This window comes from Homalodisca vitripennis, chromosome 7, assembly GCF_021130785.1.
Source record: "Homalodisca vitripennis isolate AUS2020 chromosome 7, UT_GWSS_2.1, whole genome shotgun sequence".
NCBI classification, from domain to species: domain Eukaryota; kingdom Metazoa; phylum Arthropoda; class Insecta; order Hemiptera; family Cicadellidae; genus Homalodisca; species Homalodisca vitripennis.
In genome coordinates, this window is record NC_060213.1 from 51147275 (window position 1) to 51171758 (window position 24484).

Below are 24484 nucleotides of genomic sequence, written 5' to 3' on the forward strand. Positions count from 1 at the left end.
ATTTAAGCTCATTGCCTTCTAAATTGAATTTTATCACGGTTAATATTAATTCCTCTTCCAGCTAGTTCACTATTAGAGTCGTCCTGCCGAGGTTTAAAAAATGGATTAAAAATAAATTGATTAGATCTTTTCTAGCTAACAAAGCCGTAGTGTAATTTAATAATTGAGAAAAGATTATTGTTATAATCCTTACTCAATTATTTCGGGCATTACCTTAATTCACATAAAAAATCTATTACCTAAACACTTATTTTAATTCAAATTTTGATGAAAAACTGCCTTAAAATCACAACTGTGCAGGACGGCGATTCAAGTCAGTAATCAACAAGGGCTTTATGATATTTTCAACAAATGATCACAAAGACCGCCAAGTCTGTCAGTGCGACACAGATACTGCTGTAATGACCTGTCAGTCTCCAGATGGCTTACTCGTCCTACAATCAACAATGTTCCCTCGAGTCTCTTACTGCACAAGTCTGTCAGTGTGACACAGATACTGCTGTAATGACCTGTCAGTCTCCAGATGGCTTACAGTCCTATCTCGTCCTACAATCAACAATGTTCCCTCGAGTCTCTTACTGCACAAGTCTGTCAGTGTGACACAGATACTGCTGTAATGACCTGTCAGTCTCCAGATGGCTTACAGTCCTATCTCGTCCTACAATCAACAATGTTCCCTCGAGTCTCTTACTGCACAAGTCTGTCAGTGTGACACAGATACTGCTGTAATGACCTGTAAGGCTCCAGATGGCTTACAGTCCTATCTCGTCCTACAATCAACAATGTTCCCTCGAGTCTCTTACTGCACAAGTCTGTCAGTGTGACACAGATACTGCTGTAATGACCTGTAAGGCTCCAGATGGCTTGCAGTCCTATCTCGTCCTACAATCAACAATGTTCCCTCGAGTCTCTTACTGCACAAGTCTGTCAGTGTGACACAGATACTGCTGTAATGACCTGTCAGTCTCCAGATGGCTTACAGTCCTATCTCGTCCTACAATCAACAATGTTCCCTCGAGTCTCTTACTGCACAAGTCTGTCAGTGTGACACAGATACTGCTGTAATGAACTGTCAGGCTCCAGATGGCTTACAGTCCTATCTCGTCCTACAATCAACAATGTTCCCTCGAGTCTCTTACTGCACAAGTCTGTCAGTGTGACACAGATACTGCTGTAATGACCTGTAAGGCTCCAGATAGCTTGCAGTCCTATCTCGTCCTACAATCAACAATGTTCCCTCGAGTCTCTTACTGCACAAGTCGTCTGCACAAGTTTTTGCATGTAGATCCCAGATATTATTGTGTTTAAACGTAGGAAACAACCCATTCATGCTCAGTATTGTGGTAGCATTGAGACTGAGCATTGCACTTTGGTACCTAATGTCATAATGATACTATATATAATAATATACATAATACATAATAATAATCACCAGATAACCTTAAACAATCTGACGTAAATGAATTCAAATATGTTCAAATTTGTTTCATGAACAAACCAAGACAAATATGGTAGTTTATCTAGAATAAATTGCAATCCTGTTATTAAATTACACCGATAAGATAATTTTCCAAACACTCACAAGATATTTTTATATATAGAGAAAACAAATCAATAACCCTCCCCTTTAGTATACCTTTGATATCAGGAATAAAAAAAAATTAATTACCGTTGTCAAGTATAAAACTGTTAATAAAAGTGTGTTTGAGAAGGTAACTTTAAACCTTTAATAGGTAACTGTAAAGTAATATCATATATGACACTACTAGTAGTGTAACTAATCGATTATTTATCCAAGTCGAAAACATTGACTCAGATCTTTGATTAATAAACTGTAATGATTAAAATTTGATTATTAGATTAGATACTTGTTTGAGATCTTATGCAGTAATTGGAATTTGGATAATTTCGCCATTATTATCTCTACATTCAGAATCAAACTCAAAAGTCACAAATGTATGTTAACTCGTCTGTATAAATATACTAAAAAACAGGTTCTAACACTTTTTGTTCCTCAATTTATACCTTCTAAAATTAAATATTTTGGTAATTTACGGTTAAACATATTCATTTAGAGTTTTCAAAGGTCAAAGGTTTAAGAAACTTCAAGTTTTCACTATAGAAAATTGTTTTTACACACGAGAAATATTTGTAAAATTATATGACGGATAATGGAAAAAAACACCGATGTTTAGTATAAAATAAGTTATTAATTTGTCTACTAATTAACACAATAAATTAAGATATGGGTCAGGATGGCATGGATAGAAGCCTCAGGTGTACACAGCTGCTGCTACTGACAGCTCGTTACATAGCGGCTTGTCCACTCCCCCACTGCTGAGGAAGGGGATGAGTGTAACTCGGTATGACAAGGATAGAAGCCTCAGGTGTACACAGCTGCTGCTACTGACAGCTCGTTACGTAGCGGCTTGTCAACTCCCCCACTGCTGAGGAAGGGGATGAGTGTAACTCGGTATGACAAGGACAGAAGCCTCAGGTGTACACAGCTGCTGCTACCGACAGCTCGTTACGTAGCGGCTTGTCAACTCCCCCACTGCTGAGGAAGGGGATGAGTGTAACTCGGTATGACAAGGATAGAAGCCTCAGGTGTACACAGCTGCTGCTACTGACAGCTCGTTACGTAGCGGCTTGTCAACTCTCCCACTGATGAGGAAGGGGATGAGTGTAACTCGGTATGACAAGGATAGAAGTTCAGGTGTAATGAGCTGCTGCTACTGACAAGTTAGGTGTCAACTACGATGTGGTATTACTGAGCTTCAAGCATCTTTTTTTCTTGATATGCCCAGTACAGACAGGAAGTCGGATAATCATACAGGAAAGACAATACAATTTGACTTACTAAAAACAAACTGAGGCAACCTAATGAGCAATATTTCTTAATAATGCTCAAGCAAATTCCCTGTTCATATTTACTCATGGTTGGTTATGCAGAAATGTAGTTTCACTCAAAAGTAAAATCTGCAAATCAAATGATTCTCGAAATATTGTGCTACATAAATAATACTTTCGTATTTTTGTTCATTAAGTTGAATTTCAAAACAATATTTAATGGATATGGGCTACAATAGTTTATTTTTAGATATGAAGTCTATATATAGCTTATTCTCGAGATTTGGTGCTGAAAACAGGCAAAATTAAATTTTTCCACAATCTAAGTGACATGCTTTGCTGGCGCCGATCACTCAAATATGTATGAACCAAATAATATCTCTATATTATAAAAGTGGCTTAGATCTCTACTCGTAGATGTATGCATAGGAAACTGATATACGTTATAAGGAATGGTTATCCTGCATTTCAAAGCACTTGTGTTACAGCTGTCATAACCCAAGTGCTGTTTGTTTACCTCAAAAATATATTAGGGAAATATGTAGAGTAAAAACTAATTAAGGTACGCTGTGTATTTATATGTTTTTTTTTTTAATTTACATATTACAGTTGTTGAATCGGTATATATTGTTTTTAAATACACTGACTTGGAGTTTTATTTATGCTGCATATTTTCGTATAGAAGTAAATTTATATATTTTATTTAACATTTTACTAAAGTTAGTTATTGAAACCTTTACCACTTTCTGAGACAGTTTTGCTGTACAATGTTTTAACATTTACAGTAAAATTATTTGAAGTTAACTTTTTGTAATTAAAAAAAGGCCTTAATGCTCGAAAAAGATTGCCCTTTTTAAATGTAGCAACAGGGTCAAATGCATAAAACTTTGGGGTTTCCAATAAAACAAACACATTATTCTTTTTATTAAGTATAACTCAAATCACAATTCTAAGAAACCATAACCATATTTCACCTCACAACAAACAATAAAAAACACTAAAAGGTTTGAGATCTTCTCAGTATAACAGTGATATTTACCATGATATATAAGAAAAAATATCCAAGTCAATCTTGTCATTGTAGTTATATAAACATTAAACGGTATTGTTTCACAAAATTTGGTGTAGGATTTGTTCTAACAACCCGATTCACTTCAAATTTGTTTTAAATATCTTTAGAAATTAATAACAGCATATAACGACTTGGATTGTAGATATTAATATTCCAAAATATTAAGATTTAAATTATCAGTGAGACATATACCAAGACGAAATAAAATATTTTTTGATTAGTATGCTCCGAGTGAATATTCAGTACAATTTATTACTAAATCGTTGACTAATAAATATTATCTGGTTTGTCTAAAATAAAAATCACAGTTCTAAATAAAAATATTGGATTTATTTTCAACTGGGAAATTAATAAGTACAATTCTTTAGAATTTTCATCACTCTATTTTCCACAAAGAATTGACAAACCGTTTAGTAGTATTAAATGGTCCTTTGGCAAGAAACAAAAATATAAATCAAATATATCAAACTAAAAACCAGAGCTCTCTTCTGAAATTAAATAATAAAGTTTTCAAATAAAAATCAAATACCACTTGGAAATAACTAAAATAAAAATGTTAACTTCTAAGTTCACTCAAAATTCAAAATAAAAAATTAAACTTCTCTTTCCACTAGTTGTACCTTAACTTTCCAGTCTTTACAATTCAGATACAACTCTCTCAAACAATTATTAAAGTTTAAATAATTTCCAATTAATAATTCACAATAAAACAGTACAAATTAAATATTAATAAATTACTACATTTCCAAAATTAAATCAAAGTTATTAACAAAGTTCAATTTTTATTTACTTTTCATGCAAGTTAGTACTAAATGTAACTTGTTTGATCCTATTGTGCTCTATTGTTTCTCAAAAATCAGTTATGCAGATTGCTCTGTAGTTTCTATAAATTTAATCTTTCCTATAAAAAAAGGCAACAAAATTAATTTAATATCAGATCTGGAAGACTATTTCAATATAAAGTACAATAAATTTGGTTCTTACCTCAAAATCCTTCGCGGAAATAATTTAGAAACCAACTTAATTCACGATAATAACCAAAAGAAGAGCGAAAATTATGACCTGGCGGTTTTATAGTTCCCTTTCTGATGGGCGTTCTCTCATTGGCCCAGCCGTATCCAAGCTAAGAACAATAGCCTTCTCAGATAACTAACTAAATTACAAAAGAGTTATGATCAATTCAAGGCAGTGAACCTCCTTCCTAATAACTTAAAATTACCAGCACTAACTTGGCAAAGGATTACATATTCGTTTTTATCCTAACTTCTCACAATCTAATTAAAATTACATTTCTTTCCCAAAATATTCATTTAATTTACGTTTTAATTAAAAAAAGTTAACCAATGTAGCTTTAACAACGCTACACAGCAGAACATATAATTAGAGATTTTGTGCCTATTTTTCGATCCGAATCCCTTAAACAATTAGGTTTTTCTAGAACGGATCAAATTTTAAATATTTCTTTAACTATACGCTATTAACCTAAATAAACTCAAAACTTCGTCAAATATAACTAAACATTCACAGATTTAAAAATGTTTTTTTTTTAACAGAAAAGTTGGTATAGTTTTCCAGCTGCTTTCTACGAAAGTATCAAAATTCCTATTTTGTAAACACCTGCAATGGAGTCATTCATCAGTCAGGGAGAGAGAGTTGACGCAATGCTAAGCCCATAAGATAGTGAAAATGTCATTCCGGTTTAAATATTTATTCAGTTAGAGAATTGTTAATTTGATGTTGACTATTATAATAATCAATAAAGTAAACTTCTAAGCAAACATAAGCTGGTTTGTCTGACATGAAAGCACGCAAGATGAATAAAGCCACAAAAATGTTTGCATTTCAATATGATTTCCATGGCTACTAATGTGTTTGTTTGATTTCCTTGCCACTCAATAAATTCTATGATAGGCCGCCTATGATTCACTGATCAATAATTTTATATCAACCGTAAAAATAGATTACAAGACTAAACTAACACAAAATCACTTATAAATGGAGCGCAGTTGTTTCAGAGAAACGTTTTATGTAACATACGTATTACTTGTACACGATCCAATGCATTGCATAGAAATAGTTTTTGCTAACGAACGTCAATTGCAAAAGAGAAAAATAAAATATACAACTATATAAATGTATTCATATGTACTTCTGAAGAGAAGGTTACCTAAATGGTCAACACAAAAGCAATAAAATGTTCTAACACAAAATTTACTGGATTGCTGTCATTAGCAGCTTAGATTTGTCTTCTCAGAAAGGGAAATTTGCCAGGCTGAATCCATTGAGAGTCAATTATTCGTTGATTTATCTCCAAAATCAATAAGGATTTAACGATCTTTCCAGTTGAAGGCAGTTGAATTTATTGAAATGATAGATATTCATTATCATCTACTAATAGTTTAAATGTAAAAAATAAATGTAGAGCTTTTTAATTTTAGATTTGCCAGAAAGAATGTGTAGTACTTACACTTCTAGTGCTGTAGTCACGATAACGGTAACGATACGTGGTGGAAATAATTAATCTAAAAAAATTTAAGATTTATATTAAATCAATTAATAACTAAATAAAACATATATTTGTTTTATATGATTGTGTCTTTTTATTGGATGAAGGTGTTTATAAAACTATTGCATTAAGGTATAAATTGATGTAGTTTAAAGATTGACGTTTTTTACTCGAAGTATTTTTATTTATGTACTTTTAAATTAAATTTACACCTGGTCTCTTGTCTATATCGCAGTTTATAGCAGAGCACAAGTGGAATAAGGCCATACAACCGGTTCAGTGACAACCCCATTTTACGATAATGTACAATTTATGCAACACTCTACCGAGTACAATAAAAAAATTACAAAAGAATTATTAAAAGATTAAATAATATTAGGCCTTTAAATATCCATAATTGACACAAAATTGTACAAAATGTTTAACTATCTCAATAAAGTACCTACGGAATGGCATGTCTTACCCTGTAATACAAAATGGTAATATGCCAGACCACTTGTAATGGAATAGGCTTCGCTGATATAGCACGGAACATAATGCAGGACAGTCTATGGTACATCCCATTGAGATATCCTGCCGACAGATAGATGGACAGGCAATTAGAATAAAATGAATTTTTACCCCTAAGGAAGATTTTGTTAGCATACTGATTGGTGGGATCCAATGACACACAGCCCAATTCCATGAATAAACATTCGCCATCATGGAACCAATTATTGTCTATGTAGAGTTTTATGCAAGTCTGATGAAATGGAATACACTGAGATTGTTAGGCGAGGTAAACTTCGAGTTAAATTCCACAGAGGGACATGCCCATCAGAATTAATTATTAAGTTAATATATCCGTATTAAGAAGCTTATAATTTAATGACACCTAAAAATAAAATGTATATTAAGTTCATAGTCTTAGACATAGTAAAAGTCATAAGGAACAGTTACGATAAGACCAATATCTCTCCAAACGTCACTGGTACTAATGATTAGTATTCAGGCATGCGCGATATTGTGTCATTATGTATAACATCTGGAGTGATAAAATAGAATAAATATGAAGCCTTTTAATTAGTTTCTTTCAGAGCAGATTTTAAAATGAAATAATTTCACAAACCTTACCAAATCAATATCATAATTAAAATCATCGATAAAAATAATATTGTTTATATTTCGATGATTGAAACCGCTGACAGATTGTATTTAATTAAATTAATACTGGCAGATGTACGACAATGGTTATTTTATACAGGGTGTGCTTTTAATATTAAGTATTTGACCAAAGGCTTCTTAGATTATTTGCCACTTTGATTATTTTATTAGGTGGCAAATAACGTTTAAAACTTACTAAACGTTTAATTCTTGGGAAAATATTATTGAGGAAAAATAGTATTTGTTTCTTATAAAAATAACACACAAACTGTTTCCCGCCTGTGCTATAAACATTTAAAGTCAAGGTTCGGAACTAGTTTCTTTGCTTTAACCATTATCACTTTACTTAGAAGTGGCTTTTAACTTTTGATTAGTTTTCTCAATAAATGTTTATTGTAAACATAATTAGAATGAGCAATTGAAATGGTTTTCTAAGATATTTAGTACAAGTTTTATGAACGTTTTATTTGGCTATCACTAAAAGTATCTATGGAATACCATGTTTGATTGCAGATTATGATATGTATGATGATACCTCGGGGTATGATGTAGTCAATAAGCGAATAACTTACTCTTTATAGGTTGGTTGACTGCGAATAACTTACTCTTTATAGGTTGGTTGACTGCTCTGGGGTATAATAATTACTCATTCTTTTACAGACTTGCAAGGGTGATCTTGGATCACAGTGCGTATAGAATTTAACTACTATTTTTAATACTAAGGGAGTATTAGAACAAATTCATATTTTGAAACGTATACAATTTTATGTCGGAAAATATAATGTTAATATATATTTTAACTTTTTAATTTTAATTTGTTTGCTTATAGTTTATGGCGATGCATGATATGAAATGATACTACGATTTTATACAATGTCTAAAAAGTGCGGAAGAATTTGTACACACCATCATTTAGAAGTCTTCACCTCTTCCTCTGAACATAGACTTCTGGTTCTCTTTGTTTGGAATTACGCGCCTCGATCGCACAGAAAGTGCTAACTATACTCAGTCTTGCTACTTGACTAGTGTGTGTGAAATGTTTTGTGTAGACTTATTCGTTCTATGCTCTGTCATCTTTTGCACTCATTCTCACCAGTCTAGATTTGTTCTGAATTTGCATGGATTTTAGGTAAATTATTTTGTTAAACTAATTTTTAAAACTCAAACTGCAGTGTTTCTGTGTGTTTAATCATATGTCTTACGAGTTTGGATAACAGCATGATCACAGGCTTCCAAACGTAGTGTTAAGTATCCATAGAATATATCCAAAATCATCAACAACAGTTTGGCCCTCACAGTGCAATTCACAAGACTAAGAAGGGTAATGGAATAACTCGCTGTCACAGCCAGCTAGAGATAATAATTGTCAGTAACCGGGACGCCTCTTGAACTAATGAAGGGCATTCCGTTCCTTCTGCTTTATAAAGTTCACAGTAACTACGATTTTATTTGCAAAATTACTTAAAACACGATTAAAAATAGCAAGAAATAATATATTTATAATGGTAAAGTGATGAGTTTTTTTTATTATATGTTATATGTCAATGTTAAGATAATATTTCTTCATAATAAATAAAAAAAAAATGGTTTGATTCCTCATGCGCTTAAATCTTTATATCTTTATTTACTTACTTTGGAATGTCATGGAACATGAAAGTAAAAAAGTTCTTTGATCTTTAACTATGCAGTACTTCCAATTTGTGAAACAATCTATAATGAGGTTATCGTTCACTAAACAAAATTCATTATTTAATTAAACAATTTAATAAAATGAATTGTAATGCCAACTTTAATTAATGTTAGAATATAATGGATATGTTGAAATATGTCTCTACACCTTTTAATGAACCTTTTTAGCATTACATTTTTATGAAGGCAAACATTTAAAGCGGAGTTTAAACACAAAACCCCTTTGTTACGAGTATATCAACCGCATCAGGCGTCTCCACCGAGTCAGGTCTATGGTACGCAATTTATTTCCTGGTGAGTTACACCAATCTAAACCATGGCAATATATTTATTTCTATTTACTTGTGAAACTAAATACAACATATCTAAATATTTGTATAATGTTGTTGTAAATAAAGGTGTAATTTAAATCAACAATTTCTTATTTGTTAAGCTGAAGCTAAAACTAAGAAGCCCTGTTTTAAACTTGACCTGGGTATCGACAGCTTGAGGGTGACTAATATATAATATGGTATATTTATGATAGATCTGGTATAGATGAAATTCTTTAATTATGTACACAAGAGTAAATAGTGAAGGCCGTGAACAAGTAATATTTCTAAAATACCAGATGAATGAAACGAATTTCTTGTATTTTCCCGTTATTTATAGTGAGTCCCTAATATTTTATACATAACGTTAGCAAATAAAATAAAAAAGTTACGTTTGTTTAGTGCACATTTTTGACTGATATTATGTAATGCCTGTTTTTAAAAGGTTTTGTTTTTTTGTTTTTTAAGTTCTTACATATTTTTTACTTTAAATTTTTTTATTTTAATATTGAATTAATTATGTTTATTTATATGTTTTTTTTATTTCATCTTTTTTGAATTTGTCTATTCAATCCTACAAGGCATAATTACTAGCCTATACCTATTTTTTTTACTATATCACATGTTACAATGTCATATGATTTTAATGAGCTTCTTTATGCATTGTTTATTCAGTGACGTGTATTCTCATCAAACTCTATTTTGCCTTCGTAGAATTGAAGATCAAGTCTAGGTCACTCGAAATATCGTGCGAGTAGTAATATAATTTTTCTAGCTTCTTGAGTAATAGGCTTCGCTTATGCTCAGCTAATACTTATTAGACACAGGAATAATATGGCTGATGCGAGTGTTCAAAATTCTAAAAACCATTCACGTACTTATAGGTTACAATAATTCTTCCATAGGGTTGAATAACTGAAATTCTACAGGAAGGTGTCTTATTGTTGCACGTAAGGAATGGTAATGACAAATATTTCTTAGAGGCAAAAAAATCGTTTCTGTTTAATATTTTATTATTATTAATTCATTTAAAATTATACATATAAAACATGTCTCACACAAAGCTTAATTCAATTCAACGTTCTATTAACCTCTACAATACATTAAACCATACACAACTTTGCAAAATTTATCCTATTTTCTCCTTTAGAATTAGAAGAACTAACAGTACAACATGTACTACACCAACCTTTGGATCATCAAAATAAATCTTGAATTTGTCACTGTATGTTCCGCACGTAAGGATGAACTAACTCCTCTCACAGCATATTTTTGACATTTACATAACATATTTCCATATAATAAGGCTATACATATTTACATGAGGTCGACGATCAAACATCCTAATCTATTGTGGACAGATGAGTTAGCGGAGTTGTTTGGTTTACACTTTCTCGTGCTCCCCTCTAGTATCGTTGGTATACAAATTATAGAAGAACGTATATTTGAACTAACAATATGATACATTTTACTAAACACACACACACATACACACACACAAACACACACACACACACGTGTGTGTGTGTTTAGTAAAATGTATCATATTGTTAGTTCAAATAATATATATATATATATATATATATATATATATATATATATATATATATATTTTGGAAAAGTATTCCAAAAAGTTTAGCAATTCGAGAAAAGAATTTATGTTGCAAAGAATCTGATTTCACAAATTATATTAACAAATTAACAAACACATTCAAAACTTTAAATTATCCCGACAAACTTTTAAGGACAAACTAAATTATAGGACAAAAAGCTTTAATTACGTCAAATCTTTTCCTCTACATGAACCTAAATTTACTACCAAATTCTACGCCGGACTTAACAAAATAAAGCCTATAATTAAAACTGAATATATATTTTCAAAACCACCTGGGGATCATTTTTAGAAGACCGTCCAATCTTAAAAATATGCTAGTCCAAACCAATCTTAAAAACAAAAATCGATAGAAAACTTAACGGTTGCAAACCCTGTCAAAACCCATGTTGTGGTACATGCAAAATTATGTCCTCTAGTCAAAATTTTAGCAGTAACATAACCAATAAAACGTATCCAATTAAAGGACGTATCAAACTATTGATGGTAATTCACTTGATATAATATATCAGCTAAATTGTAATTTTTCTAATAAACAATATATTGGCCAAACCTCTAACACTCTTCGTATAAGAATGACAGGTCACCGTTACAGTATTGTTAATGGAGATGACTAGCCCCTCGCTGTACATTCCAGGGAACATAATCAGGACAAAATAGAAAAATATTATACATTAAAAGGCATCAATAATGTTCCCCTGCATGCCAACGAAAATATAAATAGGTTCAATTTGAGAAAGAGTGAAACTGCTCATCAACTTGTTTTAAAATAAAAATTTCCTTTAGAACATTCGTTAATTTCGAAAATATTTTTTTTACTCTTTGGAATTTCTGATAAAACATCAGCTGGGAGGTATTTTCCACTGTTTATTATTCTATTTCAGTTCTTATTTTTCTTGTTTATATTTAGTTAGTTCAATTATTTAATGTTGTAAGTATTTATACAATATTTATTGTTATCTGAAGAAGTATGCTTAAGACATACGAAAATTTATAAAGAGTTCACCAATATTAGCGTTCTTGTTTTTTTATTTTTATTTCTACATGAAGAAAATACATATTGATATATATATATATATATATATACATATATATATGTATATATTATATATATATGCATATATTATATATGTACTGTGAAAACCTACATTTCATTCCGTCACAGCCTGGCGTTTCTAGAACAAGTCCACCGCCGACCCCTATATTACATTCCTTTCCCAGATGTAGACCTCCAAATATGTACCTGGACGATTAAACCATTAACGTTTATTACCAAAAGTGAGTTAATTTAAATAAATAGTTAATAATTAATAGTTAATAAAATTAATAATTTGCGTTGTTTACCTCTTTCCTCCCAATATCTGTAACAGGTTGTGAACATATTTTATATTCACTCGTTAATGTTGAAAATCGATGTATAACAAAATTATTTAAATATGAGTATTCTATTTAAATAGTTTTAATATTGAACATTCAAATTTAAATTGTTCTTCTAGCATTAATATAGATTTTTTTACAGCGAAATGTCTTTGTGTTAGGTTGTAAATGTAGTTTATATCAGAAAACCCATTCAAGATACAAGAAAAGTTTAGTAAATGACATAAGGATTCCAGGACACTCTTTAAAATTCTCTAGGTACATAAGTAATAGAGTTGCTAACGTATTACATTTAAAGAAACGCTATATTTGAACAAAATGGCGCACTGAAGTTTGACGACGAACTTAGCCTAGATATTGATAAGCTAAATTTGTGTGCCAATTTTTATTAGTGATAATTGGTTCACAGTTCACGGTGATAATAAAATCAAAAGGGTTTAACATGTAATTGGGTAACGGCTTATCACAAAGGCCTGCAAGGTAAAAAATTTTTAAAAATAGTTTAGCAAATATTATTAGAATTCCAGAACAAGTTATTTTTCTTAAAATACATAAATAAGTGAGTTATGCACTTTTTTAAAGATTAAAAGATTAACGGTTTTCTCTATGATATGATTTAGGTTCGAACGCTCTCCTAATTGTATACTTTCATTCATATTCATTAATTGTTTGCTCTTTAATTGAAGGTATGTCATATGGATTTGTGCCTGGAAGATTGTGTATGATTTAGTAATATGTGCCTTTAAAACTGATTTTAAGAGAAACTGATATTATGTGAGGTGTTACTAGTACCAGCGGTTAAGCAGAAGGGATTTAATCGGTAGGACTAAGTGCAGGAGGACAATTTCGCTGCCCCTGTCACTTTAAACTATAAGGTAGTTGGACTTGTGGATTTCCGTCCTCTTTGTTACTTTTGTTAGCTACACAGATATTTAAATATAAATTGGTGCCCAATAATGTAGCATCCTTATTTATAGATTCTCGTATAATTTAAAAATACAAATAATCACCTTATTTATTATTTAAACAATCGTAAACTTAGTGCAATATGTAAAAGTGTGTGTAAGGTACAACAATAAACATCAGGTCCAAATTGAAATAGCAGTCGTTGTTTTGAATATGCATCCTCGTGGTGTTTGTACTGATAGAGAAATTAGTTTTATTTGATGCATAGAATCGAATTATCATAAAAATTTATTTTCCGTATTTAATATCCTTGAGTGTAAATCCATTTCTGAGGCGTGGGCAAAAAATCAACTAGCGAAATAAAAATCATGTATCATATTTAGCAGGTTGAGATAATAATCATTTACTTTGATTACAAAAAATATCAAAAGATTAGTTGATTAAAGCATTTAAATATTATCTAAATTAAAGATTGAGGTGTATCCAAATTGCTACAATTTGTAAAGGATAGATCCTTTTACGTTTAGCCTCTTCATACATGGATGTTGTTCAAAATAATTGATAAGTTTAACTATTCAAGGTAATGGTATTAAAATGTATGAACCATGGATAGCTAGTTCTTTGATATATTTAAGATTTTTTATGATACCACTGAAAGTAAAGTGAGGAAACTGTTTAAAAATACAATATAACACTAATCTCCAACTGTGAACTAAGACGATTAGAGTTTTAAACAAGATGCTAATCTTGCTGTTTCGAAATTTTGTTGGAAAGTAATTATATACAAGAGTAACTGATGAGTAGTTGAGAATGTAGCAGAGCAGAAAATAACTTTAAATTCAATTTAATGCAATGTAAAATATATGGGCTGAGCTTAAGTTAAGCCTATCTCACATGTGCATCGGAAAATAATCGTGTGTTTATGCCAATATATTTTTATAAAGAACTGAGCTAAAAGCTTGAAAATGTGCAGTAATATTTATACTCACACAATAATCGACTAGTGATAAGTGATACCAAAGATATAGCGGTTTCTGATGCTTCAAGAAAATTACACTCTAAAGGTCACTAGGTGAACCTTTTAAGGTGAATTGGAATGTCCAAGTACCAACATTGTAATATCACAATTATTTTGTGTAGCCTAATGTGAATCATATATTTCTTAATTATGCTTCATTATTATAATAGTTCGCACTTAATACAAATACATTTGTTTGTAAAAAACGCATTTTATGTTTTGTAGTGTTAGTTGGAACAGCAAATTGCTGTACGTAATTATTGATAAACCCTTACTAAATATGTTGCCTGCCACCTGGATCGAATGATAATTAAAAACACCAAGACCTATAAAAGCTGATTCACGACATATATTCGGCTCAAATATTACTCTGCTCCAATACAAATACTGTAGCTCAAAAATAATTTTATTGTGAGCTATTTAAAACGTGCAAGGAAGTTAAATCTTAATTATTTGAAAATATTATCATAATCTGAAATTAGTACAGAAACTCATGATGAGATTATTTTGTTAGGAATGTAATAATAATAATCCATAATAATAAAGATATATATATATATAAGAATTACACGCTTTATTATTGTATTAACTGAAACGCTTAAAACATGAAACCATTGTGCATAAATTGATTTTGAGTATATTTGCTTAGAAAATAATATTTTTGTTGTGGCAAGAAAGTTTGACGTAAAATTAAAGTTTGAATTTATTTTAATACACCGATGCCTCATAATGGCGCATTATCCTATCCATTAAATTACTAGAAAAGGAGTGTTCAGGCCAGAATAAACGGATGGATAAATAGTAAACAAAATTTTAGAAATGAGAATAAAACAAGAATACTGTTGAGTTAGAACCCACCCAACGCCCATATAAACGTCCTACGAGAGAATTAAAGTGTTAAATTTATAGTGATAAACATTGCGCAATGTCATATCTAAAGAAAACTATTATACTATTCTTTATGAATTTTTTTGACAAACTACATCGAATATGGGATTAGTGGATAAGACTTGATTAAGCGCGAGATCAGTAACGAGAAGCTATTAAGCTTACATCCCGGCCATGTATCTATTTTATCAGGCATTTACTTTATATGAAATTTACTTTACATTATCCTTATTCAGATATAACTAAAATGTATACTGTTGATCGCTGCTTTTCATCAACTAGACTTTAGAATTATGCTTTGTACTATGTCGATTCATGCATTTACGGTAAGAGAAAAAACAGTATTACATCTGCAAGGCTCTTTTTTTTGTTACAGTGAGTCCAAATTCTGAAAATAAGAAACATTTTTAAAACAGCGGGCTGAGAATATTGAATGTCATAGTAATACAGAGTGTCCAACACATTGGTTTCTTACTTTGATTAACTTTGTATCCGTACTATTTTAATTTGTGACTCACAACCATATAACTCTCAGAACTTACACACTATCAACTGGATTCTGATACAAATTGCATTTTGCATCTGCTTTACTTTGATATAATTTCATAAACCAAAATTAGTTATTCACTAACAGTTCACAGCTAAGTGTTAGGTTAAATACATATATTTAACTAGAACATTTTGTAAAACTAATAGAAAATGTATTTTAAATATCACCCATTAAAACAGGTAAACGGATATCCTACAAATTTGAGCTAAGCAGACAGGAGCAGAGGAGAAATTGAGGTCACAGTCTTTCTTTCCCTCACTCTCTTCATCCCAAGCCGCCCCCATCCCAAAGTACGAACTGAGATCAAGATACTCTTATTCTACCTAACACCAAATTTAGTTTACTGGGCTTAAGTATTTATCTCTAGTAAAAGAATCGTATTAGCAAGGCTTGTATTGTCTCTTCATGAAGCTTGTGCAATTGTACAAACAAAGAGCATTACAACTTCACGAAATGGCGAGAAGACAATTTCATTTTCAAAACTGTATTATTTATAGATTCAATTAATTTGTAATATTGTGTAATAAATTTAAAAAAATGTATTTAAAATATAACTTTAGATAAAGTTTATTCAAACGACCATATCACATTCTACAGAAACACAGGACATCTTGGCAAAGGTCTGTTTACGGGTGTTTGAATTTCTCATTGGGAATCGAGAAAATAATATTTACAAAAAAGGGGAAGTTATAATATCATTACCAAAGTCCTACAATAAAAAATAACATTCCTTACCTTGTGGTATCTCTAATTAAAGCTGATAATCCTGAGCGAAGCCTGTCACTTGACACGTATTGTGACCAACCACCTTGTAGCTCCCATTCCTTACCGTTCTTACCTTTTTTTTAATGGGCTAGTATGAATTTTCTAAGACTCTATGCAGATATACGATTTGAAATTAAAATATACAGGTTTATATTGTGCAAAGATTTCGTCCACCAATACGTCAAAGAATAGACATGACATAGTAGATTCTGGTGAGATTTACCGGTATGATTTATTTGCAAAGTAATGAATGAGCTTTTCCTAGCGTAACTGATGTTAAATTATTAGATGTAGCGAAGCCTATTACTAGAGGGTCTTGAAGCACTTAAATTCTGCCTGTCTGTCTGATACGATCTGCAGAATATGAAGATGAAATTGACTTGAAAGTTTGCACAAAGCTTTATTTATATCTAGGGATCTTTGTGTTTGATCATGGTGCATGTTACTTTATCGAATTTTGCTGAGCATTAGCGAATATTTTTTAATTTATCTCATGGGTAACCATGTTGTCAGAGAGAAAACACATTTGAATAAGTATATATGTACAAGAATTGAATACAATAATATGAGATTTCAAAATTTGACATTTAAGTCATAAAATAAAACTAAAAAAAAACAAAGTGGAAAATAAATTTTAAAAGCAATGCGCATTTAGGATTTCAGTGCACTTTTAACTTTTAGTGCTCTCGCTAGTGCTCTAACTCTTATTATTTGATAACATCTATGATGCTTAATAAATAAAAATGTGAATGTATTATGTGGAAAGTGAGCTAGAAAAGAGTTTTTCTGTAGACTTCATATTTACAATGAAACTAAATTATAAAAAAATAGGATATTTATTTTTTACAATATAACATTTAATTACAAATATTTTGTTTAGTATTTTCTATTACATAAGAAAATCAGAAGTAACACGTACTTTATATTTGATACAGTTTTTGTGGTTCACTTAATTTTTGTGTTATTTTTTATAGCTCAAGCTACGTACGATTCGGTTACGCGTATAGAATACAATGAATAGAATCTCTATATAACATTAAGTGGCAAATATCGGTTGCTGGAATCCGTATATACTGCAAAGAGCTAGAATTGACTCCTGAGGAAAGTGGAGTTTTCTGTAATTAAAATTAGTTTTAAATGTTATGATGGAAAAACCAACCCCATGAGAATTCTTATCATTTTAGAAATAATGAGGAACATAAAGAGCTTTACAGAGAGCTCTCCAATATTCCATTACAAAGCTTTATAAGCCCCACGCTTATTACGTATCACGTTGGAATGAAATTCTTCTTATTTATATTATAATTGTTAAAAATTATTATTGTGGTAATCCAATTTAAGTTTTATGAATTTAATATTTATAATTAATTTTATTGTAAAACTTTCTTATTAAATAGAAATGAAATCGCTCACAGTACTTTTTAAACTAAGATATATTTTATACGTGATAAAATATGCAGTATATAGCATTTTACGGTATAGACTGTTTCTATTTTTAAAGAGACTATCTTATTTGGTATCTATGGTAATACATAAATACCGCGTGTATGCCTAAAATTATTTAATAATCTTTAAATTAAAAATCCAATAATGATACTACAAGCTTCTAACTACAAAATATTTTAGGAAATATTAAACAAATGCCCTCAAAACTGGTAGACTATGTTTTCGGAAGTTCTTAAAAGGCTTCGTATGGCTTGTATGGTTTTTGATTTTTGCAATTACTTTTATTCAATTTAAAATGAATAAAATCTTATTAAACAATTATTCATTATGCTACATCTAAATGCATTATTAACTTACGTCACAATTTGTAGCAAGCTGTTAAACCGTGGAGTTCCGAAGAGCCTCCAAGAGTGCGGTGCGCCAGTTCTGGGAGGATGGAGTTCTGACCCGTCTCTGGAACTGGAAGCAAAGTACTCAGGATACTATGTTTTATGTAGGTCTCTGAACAACACTGATTCTCTAGAGTTTACATACGCAAGCATAAACTAGGCTGGGTACTAAAATATAGCTAATGTGGTCACTTACATCTGGGGAACAAAATGGACGTCTAGATATAGCACATCAGTAACTGTAAATGTAGAGCTACCTATTCAGGGAAAGAGATTACTTAATCGATAAGTCTAGTTTATTGTGGGGAGTGATTGTTGATTAGGTAGAGGCAACCCTTAGTATTACAGATTTCCACAAGACCAGATTGAATTAGATACTTTCCACTACCCGCTTTGACTAGGTGAGGTTGAAACATGAGAAGCCTCCCATTCCGTTAGTATGGCGAGATAGTGATCACTACCCCAACTATCTCAGCAAGAGACAGCCCTATGAAAGAAAAGAATTGGTATGAGAATTAAAAGTTTGAATTTAAAACAAAAAGAGTTGAACTAAACGATATATTGAGAGACTAAAATAAGTCAAAGTTAAGCCAAGGCAAAAGTATTATACATGGCGAAGTACTGACACTATGGCCGTCCAAGCGCTCCGTTTTATTGACATATTTCGTTGAGTTTCATTTATATATAGGTAACATATATTTCGATGATGTTATTCCTCTGATTTTCTAGAAGTGTAGCGAAACATTTTTACATTTGTTTTAAGGGTAACCACGATGTCAATGAAAACCGTTGAATGAGTATATGGTATATACAAACCGAACTATATGACATTTTAAAATGTAACATAGTATGTAAACATCCATCCCAATTACTTGCATGATACCTCGAACAATGTTTAATTTTAACACTTTTGCACTTAATTTCTTATATACATCGTTCTGTGACGGTGAATGGTGAAACTACCCATGGAATTTGGCTGATCGTCAGTGAAACCTATCACTAAGTAGGCTTACAGAATTTCTCTTTCCCGATAGGATGTAAAATTTTTATCTCTACGATTGCCTGTTTTTCTATCAAAAGGACATGTAAAGAATACAGGAGCCATACATTTGAAGAGTTGGATACAACAACCACAGCCGAGCTTGTTACACTAAACTTGGTTTCACGAGTCCATACTTTATAAAAATAACTGTAATAACGCAGGACGCTATTTTGGATGCAGCTGAATATCATTGAATACATACACTTTTATAGAATTAGAGATATGATACTGGAGAGAGATTCTATGTTACAATTATCAAGTACCATTATTTTCCTGCAGAGCCTATTAATACAGCCTTAAAATTATTAAATTAAACAATTATTACATTTTGAATTTAAATACTACAATGCTTATAACTCATCTATATTGGTTTTTTAGCATAGAAACATAAATTACTACAACTAGAAAGAAAAAATTAACAATTTAAGGATAAAAAAACAATTATTAAATTTGAGAAACCATCATTAACAGAGTCTCTTCAGACAGCTGTTTTTTTTTTATATAATCTGTAAACTTGATTAAAGGAATCACGATGTAACATATTGTACAAATTGTTGTTTCTATACAAAACATGGACAAAGACGAAATATTTAATCAGATTTGCTTTGTACACCGTTTTATATTATAACTTATTACTACAACATGCTCTTTTATTCTTTGTCAGTAGTAGACCTACACTGTTAAAATCATTTGAAGAAAAACACACCAACATATGATTTTTATAACTGTTATATGGTATGTTTATTTACTAGATACAAAGCCAAGGCGAGCAAATGGGTCGTACTTTGTGACCGGATCTTACAAATTAAGTAGTTATTGGAAATTAAAATTGCCAAAAGCGTTGTAATGTGAGGGTTGAGTGTCCAAAACAAAACTAGAAACTATAGCAGTATAAATGTTGTAAAAATAAAAAAATGAAGATTGTTAATTTGCATATATTTTTACTCTAAAATGTAAAATTAAATTACTTACGTATACATTAGCCTATAGGGATTTAACATGTAAGTACCAATGTTATGAATTATTGCTTTTAGTATACTCGTAATTTATTTAGTGTTCCATTAGGTTTTGATTTCAGAATTGATACAAATTATTAGTATTATGAGTGACAGTATAACTCATTGCCTGCTTTGATTTACACTAGAAATTCTATTTAATAAAATACTAAATTACTACCTATAATTTAAACATTGAAAGTATATGATACCCTTATTTAATTTAAAAATATTATATAAGTTTTTGGATAGATTTATGAATGGATTTATGTTTTTCAATATGTACAGTCAAATTAAAAATTCAAACTCTTCAGATGAATTCCGCGCACAGTACTCCGGGTGTACAAACAGTTTACCATGAATGGCCTAGTGTCAGCCTTAAAGCCTTGAATGTTGGAGCTCTTATTTATGGATTAAGACCCGTCTTTAGAGTTTCTTCGTAACCTTCCTTAAAGCTTTTTTGCATAAAAGCTCACCTAATGTGTAGAGAAATATCAATGCTTCTATAATCATATTTTGTAGTGATTGCTTTGTGATTGAATACAATCAAGTCATCTAACATAGTATAATAAAGCTTAAAAAACCAAGTAAAGGTATTTATACTCAAAATATTAATCACTGCCACTTTTAGCCTAATTAATAGGAGGAATAGAATATTTCCCTCATTTACTCATCGTATAGTTGTAAATATATAATAGAATCTCACACTATCTGGTAAGTAGTACACCACTAACAAGTTTATTTAACTTCAGATTATCAAATACACAGCAATCACATTGCCCACAATTTCACCTCATAGAAACATACTTTATCTACAAGGCTACCGCACTATTAATATAAATGAAATAACTAACAAAATATGTATATCTACATGCAATCTGTTAATTTTGACCACCTGAATAATCTTTATCAACATTATTATTAGGCTATATGACAGAAGTTGATAAGCTTAATTGTAAATAATATTACCCAAATTATTTTAAGTTTAAAAAGTGTGCCATAGAGAGAAAATGGACCCTTTGGCCTATACTGATAAAGGGAACTAAGGGAAGATAACAACTTTAGACTGATCAGGGAAACTTGGACTTGTTACCGTTGATTTGTGCCTTACCCTGGCTGAGTCAATACTTCAACTGATCGAGAAACTTCATCTGTAACCTCTTGTTTGTTGATTCCATTCATCAAACCGATTTATAAGCGAAAGTTCTATGTTTTAAAACATAGTCGAGATTTTAAAAACTAAAGTATGTGAATATATTGTACAACATGTGAAGTCCGCATTTTTAACTGTCTTTTAAAAATTTTATATGTTAATTTCTAAAATTAAGTAACGCCTAACTCACCCTCTATTCTAGTGACATAAAGCGCGTTACTAAATAAAAGCTAACTAACCTCTGCCGGAGCCTCTAGTTTCTTTTTATTAGTGGAGAACGTAATTTGCGAAAGGAAAGTATACATGTATCTTTTAACAAGTGTATATGGAAGGCACATAACTTATTTGAACGTAATAATGTAGTTTTTACTATGTAAATGTTGTAGCGCCCTTTTGATGGTTGTTTGTAGCCCATTTGGCTGTATTTTAACGTAAAAATTGATAATGTATTACAGTGTGAGGTTGAAAACGTAGAGTAATATTACATTTATATTATATAAAATGAAAAATGTAAATACAATTTGGACATTCTTTGTCTTTCTTTCCTTTTTTATAACATGATACAAAATCAACTAAACTTTAAAAATGTATAAAAGAATATATTTAATAGCAAATGTATGTCTCTCAGTGCTCGACTTCCTGGGACGCTCCTAACCTTAATTAGAAGTTAAAATATGAGAGAAAGGACTAAATTACTATACACTGTTACGATTATTTAAAATAATCAAATGATTTATAAATTAAGTGGAGCTTTTTATAAGATAAACAGATATAGTTATGCAATTTTTGTTGATAAACGTGGTAAATTTGTGGAATGAAACAGTTACTGAATTGAATTCAATAACTGCTTTTCAAAATATATCATTCAGCTTCTTTCTGCTTTAGCATTCCTATTGGATTTGTCCTAATTCCATTATTTTTGAACTTACTTTACTTACACATACGCAAAACAGTAATACCCTTGCCTATAAGAAAGTTTTAGAATAAATTATAAGAATTTATTAAGTACAGTAAATAAAGAAATGTCACAACTTACTTTTCCATGTGAAGGTACACGAGTTGGCTTAAAGCAGACTCAGTTAGCGTTAATCTTTAGTGCGCTGGGAACCTGAGGGAGAATTGACTCTTCAATATTTAACTTCCCTCAGATAAAGCCTTGTAGCAATGTATGCATGCATAGGAAAGCCGATCAAAATTCTATATCTTATCTAAAGTATCTATATCTTAAAAAATAAAAATTTAGGAGGTTGAATTTTTGGAAAAGTTAGACGAGACGGTAATTTGGATATTCAGGAGCGTAGAGATTCTGATTTGTAGAGGCATGGAATATTTTTATGTAGACATACATTTACCTGGATATAAAAATAGTATACTTTCGGTTTTATAATAACTATTGGATTAAAAATTATATTTATATCTTATAATACGAGTTCATAACTATTTATCTCGGCAATTTTTATATAGCAATTATTACTTTCTTGTCTCTTGTTAGTAGAGAACAAAGCAAATAAAAATAAACCAGATAAACCAGTTGTTTTCTTAATTTATACATAATTTGTTACAGATTAATTTTAGCATTTTAGAAAGCATTAAAATTGTATTTAAAATCATTTTCACGTTGGATACAATTGCTTTAAATATCGTATTTAGCTTTAATTCCTGAATGCTGAACGATTTATTACATCTGAGCAAACTTTGGATGAAAAATGACTACACGTAGCTCTTGTTACTGGAAAGTAGCCTACTAAGTCATACAATTTGACTTCTTCAAGTTGTATATATTTTTAGTTTACGTGTTTCAGTTATAATTAGTCGCAGTTTTATAATTTAAGAACTTACAAATTAACGAAAAATGCTGTAAGTTATGAAATAACTTACTTCTGTTGGGAATAATTTTATTTTGCCGTCAATGCTTGTGCGATATTTCAACGAGTATTTTCTTGGAGCTAAGTTTTTATTAAAAAATTTGTAACTGTAAAAAATAAAAAGCCGTAATAAAGCTTTAATTTAAAAGGTAAAAGTAAGAGTATTTTTGTAGCAACTTGTATTAATTTTGCAGAATTTGCTGATTTTTATATGGACGTATTATGATTCGTATAACAATGTAGGACTTGTACCTGAGAACTTTCTTATTCTATTTATTTATGCAAATAATTTATATGTGGTTTTTATATTACATTACTGTGTTTCTAAAATTAACTATGCGATATTTTAAATAATTGTTAAAGAAAGATATATTTAATTTAAAAAAGAGACAAGTACTTATAGCACTAAACTGTTTATTTCTCATATTGTTAGTTTAGGACCATTATCGACTATTGCCACGTATCGTTAACCTGAAACTCTTAAATATATTTTTAGTAATTAGGTACATATATGGTATCACATATTAAGTATCACAACATCTGTTGTGGTTCTTCATTTAACTGTCCTTATTTTAAAAGATGATAAGATAAATCAGAAACTCTATCGTTATGTGCTACAGTAAAAAATGACCTATCATTGAACCTTACAAGAACAGAAAATAGGTTATCGTAATGTGATTAAAAAAAGAAAATGTGCCATTATTAAATGGTACAACAACAAAGAATTTGCTATGATTATGTGCTACTACAATAGAAAAACGTATAAACTTTTAATGAACTCATATCTGCACTGTTCTTTAGGAATGCAATCATAATACATAAGGTATATTAATCCAATAAATAACTCATTTCGATGAAGGAAAATTGGCAATAAACTTTTAAGTAAATATATAAACATTTATTATGA

General features: G+C 30.5%; 1 protein-coding gene across 1 annotated transcript in view; it reads right to left on the reverse strand.

Moving 5' to 3' along the window:
• LOC124366526 (atrial natriuretic peptide receptor 1-like) overlaps positions 1-18595 on the reverse strand; it is a 32513-nt gene extending 13918 nt beyond the window's left edge. Inside the window, exon 1 of the mRNA XM_046823115.1 lies at positions 18491-18595. The gene's annotated coding sequence lies outside the window, so the exon portion shown is untranslated. The remainder of the gene's footprint in view (positions 1-18490) is intronic.
• Positions 18596-24484: the final 5889 nt, after the last annotated feature.